This window comes from Hermetia illucens, chromosome 1 (genome assembly GCF_905115235.1).
Source record: "Hermetia illucens chromosome 1, iHerIll2.2.curated.20191125, whole genome shotgun sequence".
In the NCBI taxonomy this organism is placed as follows: domain Eukaryota; kingdom Metazoa; phylum Arthropoda; class Insecta; order Diptera; family Stratiomyidae; genus Hermetia; species Hermetia illucens.
Window position 1 is genome coordinate 148252070 of NC_051849.1, and position 13136 is coordinate 148265205.

The 13136-nt window shown below is 39.9% G+C and overlaps 1 protein-coding gene across 1 annotated transcript in view; it reads left to right on the forward strand.

Annotated features, from left to right (window-relative positions):
- Positions 1-13136, forward strand: part of LOC119647187 (paired mesoderm homeobox protein 2A) — a 199312-nt gene that overhangs the window by 26277 nt on the left and 159899 nt on the right. The window lies entirely within an intron of this gene.

Sequence of the window (13136 nt, forward strand, 5' to 3'; positions counted from 1 at the left end):
CTCAGTTCTGGGCAGGTTGCTGCCATTGCCAGAACTGAGCGATTTAAATATCTCGAAGGGCAGGTTACTGCCATTGCCAGAACTCAGCGATTTAAACATTTGGAGTCAATGCTATTAGCCAATGGAGAGCTGGGTAATGAAATTGTTTCACATATTAATGCAACCTGGATGAAGTGGCATTCCGCAACTGGTGTTCTTTGTGATCGACGTATCAGCGCACGTCCCAAATCTAAAATTTACTGTAATGTCGTCCGTCTGCCGCTCTCTCTAGTTTGAGTGTCGACTATAAAAGACAATGAACGGCGTCTTGCGGTAATGGGGACGAAGATGTTGCATTGCACTGGTGGCGTGACACGTTTTGATCACGTCTGAAATGAAAATATCCGCGATCAATATGGGTTTGTACCGATCGTGGAAAAACTGCAAGAGAGGCGTTTTCGATGGTGTGGTCACGTAATTCACGCTAACGAGAATTCAACAACCAGTATTGATCAGATTACATCCTGATAAGGCATTTGATACAATAAAATGACGAAACCGATCATCATGAGCCGACCCCGCTTGTGAACTGAAGGCTGAAGAAAAAGAAAAAGATGTGAGGAGCGACGAGTGCACGACAGCTCCGTGTAATATAGCTAAAAATTCCATTGCCCTCTATTTTCTAGAAAGCGATTTAAATAAATCTTTTGATAACGGTCAACTCCATGCGCTTCACGCTCTCAGTTTAATATTATTAGCAAATGCCAACAATTTAACCAACATCAAATATAAACAAGTCGGGAAACCGGAAGCTAGACGCTTCAGGTATGAAAGGTTTTGTGTATTTCTTTTATAAAGAGATTTGGGTGTGCATTTGCCCCATTAGCATGTAGCACGTAAAATATGCATATATTATGTGAAAATAGCCACTTTCAAGTGATATTGACATTCATAGTCTTGAATTTGCAGAGGAGCGCAGATTTGACCTAGTATAACTTTGTTAGTAATAGTGGAATTTTCACCAAATTTGGCAGGATCATGATCTATACTATAGCCTACATTGCTGCAAAATTTTGTGATTCTAAGGTGAACTTAAGGGGGGTTTTCCTGTCAATTACTAAAAATTATAGTAATATACTATTATTAACTTTATTTGAACAGGTATCGATATGGAAGGTATTTCGGAGCCTAGGCACCATATAGTGGCAGCCTCCTGATTTTTTCCAGATTTTTCGGTTTGGTAGTTCCTGAGAATGGGTTCGTTAAAAAATGACCACTTTGAACCCCCCGCGCTCCCCACCTTTTCAGCAAAAGTCAAAACTAATACCGGCTTCGAAAAGTACTCACCGAGACCTTTAATTTGATACCCCAGATGACCATATTTGATGAAAAAAAAATTTACACCCCCCTTTTGCATGTATGGGGACCCCCCCTTAAATTCGTCGTAAGAGGATGTAACTCACTATATGCATGGGCGTTCACAGTTCCCACCTTTCTACCAAGTTTGGTGTCAATCGCTATAACTGTCTCCGAGAAAAATGCGTGTGACGGACAGACAGACAGACAGACAGACAGACAGACAGACAGACAGACGGACAGACAGACAGACAGTAAACCGATTTTAATAAGGTTTTGTTTTACAAACAAAACCTTAAAAAAGGGCTAGGGAGAATTAGATTCTTCTTGAATGGAATTTAAATATTTCACTGGAATTTCAATTATTCTCGTTAATTATGACGTCAGCATCTTATTTGTATGGCTTAGGATGCTGTTAATTAGCACGAAATTGATAAGTTTGAACTGCTATAACTTTCCCACTAATAGTTGGATTTTCATGAAACCTGGCATGTGTATGCACGAGGCTGTCCTCTATGTCGGTGCAAAATTTATTACACTTAGGATGAACTTAAGGGGAGTTTTTTAGTCTATCTCTAAAAGTTTGTTAATATACTATTAGTAAATTTTTTTTAGCAGATACCGGAATTGGACATCTCTCGAAGATTAGATTTCACATAAGTGTTTTACACAAAACCTTAAAAAGGGATGCAGATAAATAGATTCTTCATAAATGTGACTTTAATATTCCACGCGAATGTCAATTATTCCGGGTAATTATGACGTCAGCATCCGATTTGCATGGCTTCGGAAGCAGTAAACTCCCGCGAAATTGCTAAGTTTGAACTGCTATAACTTTGGCGTTAATTGCCTGATTTCTATGAAATTTGGCGCATATACATGGAATATTGTCCTCTATGCTGGTACAGAATCCGGAAGTCCTAGGATGAATTTAAGGGGGTTTTTTCAGTAAATTTCTAAAAAGTAGTAATATACTATTAGTAAGTTTATTTGAGCAGATATCGGAATGGGACATATTTTGAGGCCTAGATTTCATCTAGGCGCACCACCCTGATTTTTTTCGGATTTTTGGGTTGGGTAGTTTCTGAAAATGAGTCCTGTCTCACTTCAAATGCGTACATTTTGACTCCTTACTCACGCAGTTTGCAATTTATGCCAAAACTAATGTCAGTTTCGGAAAGTATAATACAAATCGAGACTTTTCATTTGATACCCTACACAACTATATCCGGTGAAAAAAATGTTTGAATCCGCCCTTTGCATGTATGGGGAGCCCCTCTTTAAACTCCACCTAAATTTATGCCACTCGCTGTATGCATGGGATTTCATAGTTCCCATCTGTCCACCAAATTTCGTTTGGATCGGTTTAGCCGTTTTGGAGAAAAATGATTGTGACAGACAGACAGACAGATAGACAGACAGACAGACAGACATTGAATCGATTTTAATAAGGTTTTGTTTTACACAAAACCTTAAAAAGGAACGCTCGATCGCGCGACGGAGGAATACATTACAAAAGTAATATCATCATCGGGTCAGAAATACGGTGATGTTAGGTGACGTTGTGTGTCGCTGTTTGGTAATGTTTGGATGATGCAACGGAAGTTCACGGTTCAAATCTCAGTGGTGGCAGAGGGATTTGTTATAGTGACTGGATGTTGAATGCCAGTTGATTCAGATGTGAATGAGTACCTGAATCAAATCAGGGTAATAATTTCGGGCGAGCGCAATGCTGACCACATTGCCTCCTACAGTGTATTGTAGTGTACCGTCACGATCTTGAATGAACTGCTTTACACACTTTAAGGCTCTGATCCAATTGGATTGTTGCGCCAAGATTACTGTTATTATTAATCTCTCACTCACCCATCTCTAGTATCAAGTTGTAAATGTTTTTCTCTGCGCTATATGGGAGCAGGACAGGGGAAATGGGCACCGCGAATACTCGACAGCTTCAAGCCCTCGTGAACACTTGCCCTCGCTGTGGCACCTAAGTATTCTGACCTGGTGTGATTATATACGAATGGGTCAGATACTTATGCACACGTTGATCGGAAGGCGAAAATGGCAGTGGATAGGTCACACTATGAGAAAGGGCGGCAAATCCATTGCAATTTTCTCGAGTGGGTTGTCCTATTGTTCAAGTTCCTTGGAAAGCTCTGAGGGTAGCCTCAGCAAATTTCGAGAAACTGACAGCGATGGCGTTTAGGTTTGCTGACATACTAATACTTATTGGATGGAATTTTCATTGAAGAGTATTCTTGATCGAGGTTATCTGCCTTGATTGGACTGTATTTGAATACTTAGGGTTTTGATCAATCTCGGTGTGAGAAGTATTTGTCAATGTATTTTTGCTAACGATTAAAACACACTACATTTATTATGGCATACGGGAACATTGTATGGCCTGGTGTGGTTTGCCATGCATACTTACTGCTCTATGCTTTGTGAAGTGTTTATCAATTAGCCCAGAATAATATTGTTATAACATAATCTTAATTTAAAAATTCTTCCCATTTTCCGATTTATAATATAATATGAAGAACATTAATAATTTTAGCAGAAGAACATTGTTATTCGGGGGCTCATATTCATGAAAAAGTATTGAGTAATTTTCGTTGCTTCCGCATACATGCAAATAAAGCGGTAATGAAAGTAAATAAAATTATTTGTATGCACAGTACTTTTGGCCTGAATGAAACAACTGCAAAGAATTCTTTGTGAATACGAAAATATCAGGAAAATAAATGGGTTTACATTATTTTAATTAATTAATGAATGTATGCTCCACAAAGAGTGCACAAAACAGAAAAATTTCAATTCATTCACTTAACAAATGCAGTAGTTGTTTGCAGCACGTATGCATTAATTAATTAGCAGAAAGTTGGACTTATTCACTACATAATAATATCCAAGTGGATTCTGCAAATGGAAAATGCAATGATGATGCTGATGATGCTGTGCACGATGGCCATAATGATTTAATAGCTTGTAGCAATGTCATTTTGTGAACGTGGCGTTGGTAAATGCATGATGCGGTCTCGGGAAAACAACACGAAAACATAAAAACACACGAGAGAAAAATGTTAAAAATAATTCAAGTACTCATCGTCACATCATCACTGCACACGTAATAAAGTTACCCACCCTTAATGAGCACAACACGAGCTCAGTAGGCCTTTATTATCCTAATTGCATTTGGGCTATTTCCCGGCACTTGAAGTGTTGCTTTCCATGCGACAATGGTTCGCCCGCGCTGGTACTCGACTTTCAGCATCCAACGTTAGGCTGAGCCCCTGCACTACTGTTGGGGATGGGCTTTGTGATGCATGGAATTTCGCCTGCGTTAGCTTCTATGTCATGTGATAAATGCATTAACCTGTCTGTCATTAGACGACTACGTTGAGGATATTCAAGTTTAACCCCTTCCTGCAATAACAACAGCAATTGTCATCGGGCACTCGAATTTCACGCCTAATTGAGCACGAATCACAATGGCATGAATGGAGTTTACCAACTTAATGACAATGAGTGGCGTGAATAAAATTCCACTGAGATTGGGGTATGTATGCGCAAATTATTTTCAGGAGCAACTACATTTGCAATGAATTCTCATTTCCAAGATCTATAAATGTTATTAATTAATCTTTTTTTGATGCGAAACAGTGATCATCTTATAAAACCTACTCCAGGAAGCGATATTACATTAAATTTACATCTGAAACTAAACAGTGTACTCAAGTGCAACCTAATGCAATGTGGTATGTTAAATCCTACAATGCCCTTCCAAAGGACATTCATATCAAGCACTAGTGTGCAATTATTCTATTTGTATTTGGGTTTTTCCATCATTCAAGCCATGTCAAGTGGAGTGCATGCACGTTCCTATCAACCTCCCATTCATGTCTTGAGGGATGCTGCGCTAACGAAAAGGGTGAAGGACACAAGTGAAATGACATTTACTACTCGATGGTGAATTGCTTTGTTGTTTAGCGATCATTTCACTTCGTTTCACTTATTAACAATCTTCTCAGGACATGAAGGGCGAACAATAAATAAACATATAGTTGTCAGCTAGTACGAGTTTCGAGGGGTGAAATTTTAATCCGATTACGAATGATAGTCCTTCTGGATGAATTTGTTCCAATATGGGTGTTGAATTGTACCTAATTTTCAATTAGACCAGGATGATTTACATAATTTTTAGCATTACAAAGGATTTTGAGGACATTTGGCATTTATATATTCAAATGAAAAGTATCTTTTTGTATGATTTGTATGGGTATCAAGTAGCATTGGATAGTGGTAAGGATACTGATATTAAATTGTTGAGGCTTTCGTAAGGAATCTTTTAGACACATGCAGGGATTGTGATCAGTGTTATTGGCACTTAATATTTTTGTTAGTAAGCATCTCTCTTTTGTCAGGCTGTGTTATCAAAAGGCGCTGAAAGCATTAGATAATAAATAATATGAGAAGGGCTGACTCCTTCTAAAAAATATAATTGCAAATTATTTTGATAAGGTATCAAAGGTTGAGTGGTTTATACCGAAACTTTAACTTTATCCAGGGTTTCAATGTGAATGTTCTTCTTACTTTTCTTTAGCTTCTGTCTCATCCAGAAGTGGGGTTGGTTCGCCATTTTGCTCGGTCAAAGGCCTGATCGGTATGAAGTTGCGGTGGTTTCAAATTACCATTCAGTGTATTATTATTATAACTTATCAAGCTATCGTTGTTTTAGTGGATCTTTAGGTCGTTTCCCATCGATTTTGATATTCAAACTAATCTTGGTAAATGAGTTCTTGTCAGCGCGAATTACATGTCTATACCATCGAAGACGCATCTCGTAATTGAACACAAGTAACCCATTTTTTATGGTTTTTCTTGTAGTCGTGTGCTTCGATCTTCATTCTTCCGTGTGTGTTTGGGAATTCTACCTTCGTTCATACTCTTCTTTCCAGTATGGTCCTTCCCGCACCAGATTAAGTATGCGTGCATTATTCGACGCTTCAGATTCTCTTTTCAAGGTTCAAATTTCACAACCAACCAGTAACACTGGGCCAGGACTTTAGATCAAGAGAAGTTGCTTTGAATTTGTATATTGAGCGCGCCATGATTATAATATCATCCGCGTACGCTATTAGTTGGGTTGATTTTGCTACTAGAGTCCATTTCTGCCGATGGGAATTCTACGGACGATGTAGAGATGGATATGATAGAGCTATATTGAAGAGACCAGAAGTGCAGCAGCCTCTTTGCTCCAAAACTCAAACTCTGTCCCAGCTCTACTTGGATTTTGTCCTGGGATTCTGTGATGATCAGTTTCATCACATGTATTCATTTCGGTGAGATTTCAAAGCCGAGCATTATTTTACACAGTCAGACAGACAGATCTATATTGCCGGAGGCCCGTTCGAAATCTTAACAACCATGTTCAATGACCGGTATTTCTCATACACCTGTTCTCCTGAAAAGAGTTTTTCATATGCGTCCTAAATTGTCTGTCTGCACGAAGGTGAGATTTTCAAAGCGTTCAAAGCTTTGACACATATTCCGTTGTCCATTTTGAGTTTTCACGTCTTATTTTACTTATGGCTGACATGTTTGAGTGGCCATTTGTCCAACAAAAAGTTGTAATGTATAATATATTGGTAGGGGTCATCTTTACAATTAGAACGTCATCTATTCGGTTGAGGTGCAACCGTCCGGTGAGGATCACGTTTGTTTGTGAATATCCCGAAGTGCGAGGTACGTCGAGTTTACAGCCAGATTTTTGCTGCTTTCCTTTTCCATTACTCATCGGACCACAGTAGGAGTGATAGCAAATTGCGATGAATTATTTGGTCTAGATATGGTCCCAGAAGCAGTTCTTCTATATGGTTGATGTAACCTTAAAGAAGTCGGCACTTCAATTATGAAAGGTTTTGTTGAATTTTTATCTATGAATATTTGGGTACATTATGGTTCCATTTATATATAGCTTGTACTGTATATCCGTTGCATATACCCGATATTCATTTCGATATGGTACTGACATTTAATCTCTTAGGGAGGAACAGATAACTATATTGGGTGAAAAAAAATTTACACTCCTGGTTTGCATTAAGGCAATCCCCTTAAATTCAACCTAGAATGATGTAACTCACTAAATACGTGGCGGTTCATAGCGGCCACCTTTCCATCAAATTTCCTGCCAATTGGTGTAACGATTTCCGAGAAAAGTGCCAGTGACAGACCGACAGACGGGCAGTAAATCGATTTTAATAAGATTTTGTTTTCAACAAAATCCAAAAAAAGTTTCTCAAGGAATGAAACGTCTGCTGGCTGACGCCTCTGTCAAAGGTTTTGGTTGGCACAGACTCTTTAGTTGTAAGTCGTTATAGGGAAACTCAACTGATTTTTGGGTGTTTTCCGTTTCAAAATGACAGGTATTACTGTCTCCCTTCCCCAGTTTTTCAATGAAAGCATTCCTGAAAGCCACGTTGTTGCCTTTTTGAAAAGACTCCAAAAAATCCTTTTCTATAAAGGAGTAAATTTGGTTGGCATATACCCTTAAATGCCTAAAATGCCTCTTCATATGCGGATGGGCTTTGAAGTGTTGGTACCATTAGATGAGAGTATTTACAAGGTGATATGCCATCACTGGCGCCAAAAAGTTTCCAACTATCTCATGAATACGATAGAGACGTAGAACATCGACTGGCTAGGTGCATGGGTCACCATCTAAACTCTTCTCGTAATCGTTGTGGCCACTACATAGATTTCTTTCGCTACCAGTTGCCCTCTGTTGCTTCAAGTCAGTTGATAGTTGTCGATTGTCAATTGTCAATTTTGTGTCTCCATCGTGTCCTTTTTGGATGTAAATTCCTCCGGCCAGTCAATAATTTGGTTTATACTGTGTGTCAACCGACCGTGTATGCAGATGAGCTATCTATCAAGTCAGTTGATAGTTGTCGATTGTCAATTGTCAATTTTGTGTCTCCATCGTGTCCTTTTTGGATGTAAATTCCTCCGGCCAGTCAATAATTTGGTTTATACTGTGTGTCAACCGACCGTGTATGCAGGTGAGCTTTTTGTGCCAGAAACTTTGCAACCGATCTATACCAGGGCCCTCCCATGTCTTCTAGATATTTATATATCGCTGAACTTTTTCTTCGTTAATACTCATAATATTCACGCCGTACATATTGCATAGCAGGCACCCTCAGTGATAATCCAGTCAACATGCTCAGTATGTTGGACGTGTAACCCCAAAGACCACCCTACCCCTTTTTTCCGTTACCGGAAATACAGGGTCTGTATGGTATGTTGGAACTCATTGACTGATTTGAAAAAGCTTCAATGTTTCCTCGCGTGGATTGCATTCTGAGCACTTGACTTTCGACTCAGTACGATAAAAAGCTTCTAATCGAGTATGTCCACACAGTCCAGACGTAATTTCATCATCGATTTAAGCTAAAATTCTTGGAGTTGCTGGAGAATGAAAAGAGTTCCTTCGGGAGTACTAAAACTCTTGTCTGCAATGCGGCGTGGTTTTGTTAATCACGCCGCCTCTGCCTCTATCGACTCTTGGTCACCAGTTTCCGCGATGACCTCAAGTTGAACACTCTTCTTGAAGATGGCCGGGGTTGTGTCGCTGCGAGTGATACAGCGGGACTGGCCTCAATCCCGCTGCACAGTTACGTGCAGTTCATTTCCTCAGTCCACTTCAACCATTATCTACGTGAATTCGCTGAAGCGGTCACCACAAATTGTGGCGAAAAAGCCTCAGCTGGTGATGCCATCCTGCTGGTCATTGTGGCGGTTAGACATCGAACCGCTCCACGGGAGCTTGACCCAGTCACCAAGTCAGACGACTCCTGTCCTCGTTTTCTGAGACCGGCTTCATTCACTTGTTACTGTTTTGATTTTCTTTCCTTATATTTCATTTATTTTAAATTTTATGGTTTTATATGTTGATTCCTAAATAGCAAATCTCTTGGCGTTGAATATAAATATGCGGTTGTCATTAAACAATAGAGTCTAACTAATAAATATTTGATTTGAGGATTTTCTTCCCTTCTCCTCATAACACCCAGTGGAAAACACATGCCATATTAGGGGGTAGCTCCAAGTACTGTGGAGAAATGTAGGATGCTAAGAATGATATCACGAGCGGCTTTAATTCGGCCAATTGGGGTTGGGTTAACTGTACTTAGGCTAAACAAAGTGCCTCTGGCTACGTAGCTCCGTTAATCGAGAGCAACTGCTTGGTGAGGTTTCTCTGGTACGAAATGAACGAGGGGCGGCAGGAGCACATCGTGACGCGGGTGTTTCTAAACGTTACGTATTATGGGCCCTGCTTAGGAGCGTCATGTATGATGAAGTACTTAGCTTTCCCGTGGTGGTTCTAGTTGTGAAATATATAGAGGACGTGGAAATATATGGAAGTATACCCAATATACCATTAAATTATGATTACAAGCGTCAGAAACTGAACCTATCGGACGAAAAGATGGAGGCGGTCCTCATAATCCACGGAGGAAAAACAATGCCGTTGACATTCGGGTTGATGGTCATGAGGTGGTCTCAAAATCGATTTTTAAATATAATACCTAGGGTAGTTATCGATGGCAACTTGAGCTTTAACGGACACTTTGCCGATGCGTAAGTAAAGGCAGAAAAGGCTAGTTCATCTCTAGTATGGTTGATTTCTAATATAGGATATCCCGGAGATGGTGAAATTCGTTAGGCGCACTATCTATGCGAGACAAGCGGGCAACCGCTTCTGGGCTGATTGCGACCTTCAAAAGAGCCACTAGGAAGGAATTGTATAGAAGCTGCAGCGATGCAGGGGGACACTGGACCTTTACTCTAATTCTGTGCATTGAGAAAAAGCATGTAGAATTGAATTATCAAATGACACAAGTACCGCCATGACATGGTGGTTATAAGAACTATTTGTATTACTTCGGAATAGACGAGTCGGCCGACTGTCGCGAATGTGCTACTTCACCCGGAGATCTGAAGTACATTATGTTCCTTAGAAAGCAGAGAGAAAAGGGCTGAGCTCTCGCCTCATCGGACGCCACAGTCTGGTAGAGGGGAATTGATTTGTAGAAAACGCTGCAATAGGCAATGATCGAAAAGAAACTCTAAGAACTGGAACGAACTCTCCTCGCGAAGTAATATTTCACGGTGGTCTGCAGGGAAATGGGCGGAAGAGTGGGGGTGGTTTTGTGGGTACGAATCCCACACTCACGACGCAATTTGGCGCAGCAGCGTCTCTTCAAGATTTCAACCCCCATCCATTGCAAAAAAATTCGGAGGTTGAGAGGGCCAAAAACTTCCGTGTTTCATTAACATCTGAGGCAGAGGGGGGAGGGGGCGTTGCTAGAGGATGTGATCCGTCTTGGATCTTTCCTGATAGTTGCCTGCACTTGGGTTACGAGTTTTTAGGCTCCACTTGTGGTATGTGGTCCAGCCAATATTTTATTTGTTGTTTTTCTCATTTAGCTTTCTATATCTTTCTGGTAAGTTCTAACGATATTCCTCCTCCTTTGTACGTTTGGTTCAATGCGGGAAACATGTAATTTTTTTTAATGATATGAGAGGGGCTGAATTTGCTTAAAAGGACCCATTCTCTTCATTCCCTAGACTGGCTAGAGCAGAGGTGTGCAAAAGCGTCCCGAGGGTACACTTCAGCGAACCGACACTTAGACCCTGAATTCAGGCTTGTGATATCCCCAGTTAGCATGGTTGTATTGAAATGGACACAGTTTTTGGTTCCGCTCTTAGCCATAATGACGGTATTTGCAGCTGATCCAGCTGGAGGAACATTAATTGAATTTTTATTAATTTGTCCGAAACGTTTGAATAGTTAAATGCACTGGAGCTGTGTGACCTGTGCGTTTCGATGGTCAAAAACAGTGCAAACTTTGTGAGACGCCTTCACGACATTTTCATCATTCTCGTAGCGAGTTTTCACTGCCGCTAAGTTTGTTGCTAAGTGTGTTGATCTATATATGAAAATCTCCCATTTTTCATTTGTGAAGTGTTCTCGCAATGATTGTCATAAATTGAAAGTAGAGAATTTCGAGGATCTAAGATTTAAGGCGTCCCACGTAAATAAGTGGAAATTGGGTCTGCATAATCATCTACTTGGCTATCTCTTTAAAGTAATTTTCAAATTTCGTCCTTTTTTGATTGATTTTCCACTACTTTTGTAGTTTGAATGCAAACTTTTACTAAGTATCAATGTAATTATCGTTGGATGAATAAGGTCACCCGCTTCCCCAACATTATTGTCTATTCTGCAAAAATATTTATGGCTTAGCCGCTTCTGCCCCCATGAATTTTAACTATGAAAATTTATTGCACCGGAACCTGAAACCCTTTTCTATCATTATCATGTGGTTATGCTGCATGAAGTGAATTGCAAAATGAAATTGGGGAGCATCAGGTGTTTGTGGCTGAGCTTCAATTATACAAAAAACTATTTACCAAACGAAATATCCGTGAACAAGGATTATGCACAAGGACATTCCTCAGCTGCAATTAAATGGTTGTGCGCGAGCATAATGGTGACATCTATAATTCGTGGAGGAGGAGGGTAAATTGCAAAATTTTCCATTTTGCAATCAAATTAAAAGCTTTTAGCGATGGTTGCGGTTGTGAATTATTACGGCAATTAAATGACTGTCTAGAGTGGAATTTGTGTTGTGGAGTAAAGTATGCAGGCGTAGCAGGTGAAATGGGTTTTTGTTATTTAGCAAAATTGGGAGTAAAATCCGGTTTTCATCCATTAATGCTTAGGAAATAATTTCTGGAATTGCCATTTTAGTGCTCCAAATAATAAAAGAGGCAATAAAATAAATAAAATTTGATTTACTAAGAGTATAAAATAAATATAATAAAATTATCTGTCCACTTTCTCGAGATACGATTCGCTCAATTAGGCCATTATTGAATTACCCATATTGCACCAGGTATTTATTAGCCATTTTCCATCCGGAAGTTCCAATTCGCGTCAGCACGCACCCGCTTAGATTCGCTACAGCCTAGTGTCTGTATCACACACCCACATTTCTTCCACTGAGCCAGAGTACTAGTGGCACACAAGCCTAGCTCGGTTGAGATTGATCTACATAAATAGAAATCTTACTGTGTAAAACAGGATAAACAATGATCATAAATCGTCCACTTAATGATGGAAAAATTAAATCATTTGCGACCTTGTTACGTACTAAACAAGGACTCCTGCAAATTCTGATTGCGTTAAAGCACAGATACCAGCCTACGGCCGTCAAACTGGTGCTCTGATGCCCGTATGTGATCACATTGTCTGTTTAGATACTTGAAAACGTGCTATCTGCCAGATTAGTGCATTTTAATGTCTGCACTTAATCCGATTGCGCACTTCGTTGTTTTGCTCTCTTTATTGTTTTAGTCTAGGTTGGAGTGCTGGGGCTAAGGGGGCTATGCCTTGGAAGCAGCGAATATTCGGTGTCATCACTACTTTAGTAGAATCCGTGGACCGGGTAATCTGTCATGGCTAGTTTAGATTTTTCAGGTAATGAAAGGTGATATTGATGGTGGAGTGTAAACTTTTTTTAACCCATTATCAGTAAGTTCCAAATGGGGCTGAAATTTCTCCTCAACATTTGAAAACACACTTTAAATGCAGATAACATAACCATTCCACTCAGTGGGGTAAATAAATGAATGAGTGAGTGATAGTTTGCCCGAGTTCCATTCATTTCAATATCGTTCAGACACCGGACTGTCGTGCGATTAGGCGGTTGAAACCTGCAATTATTCAA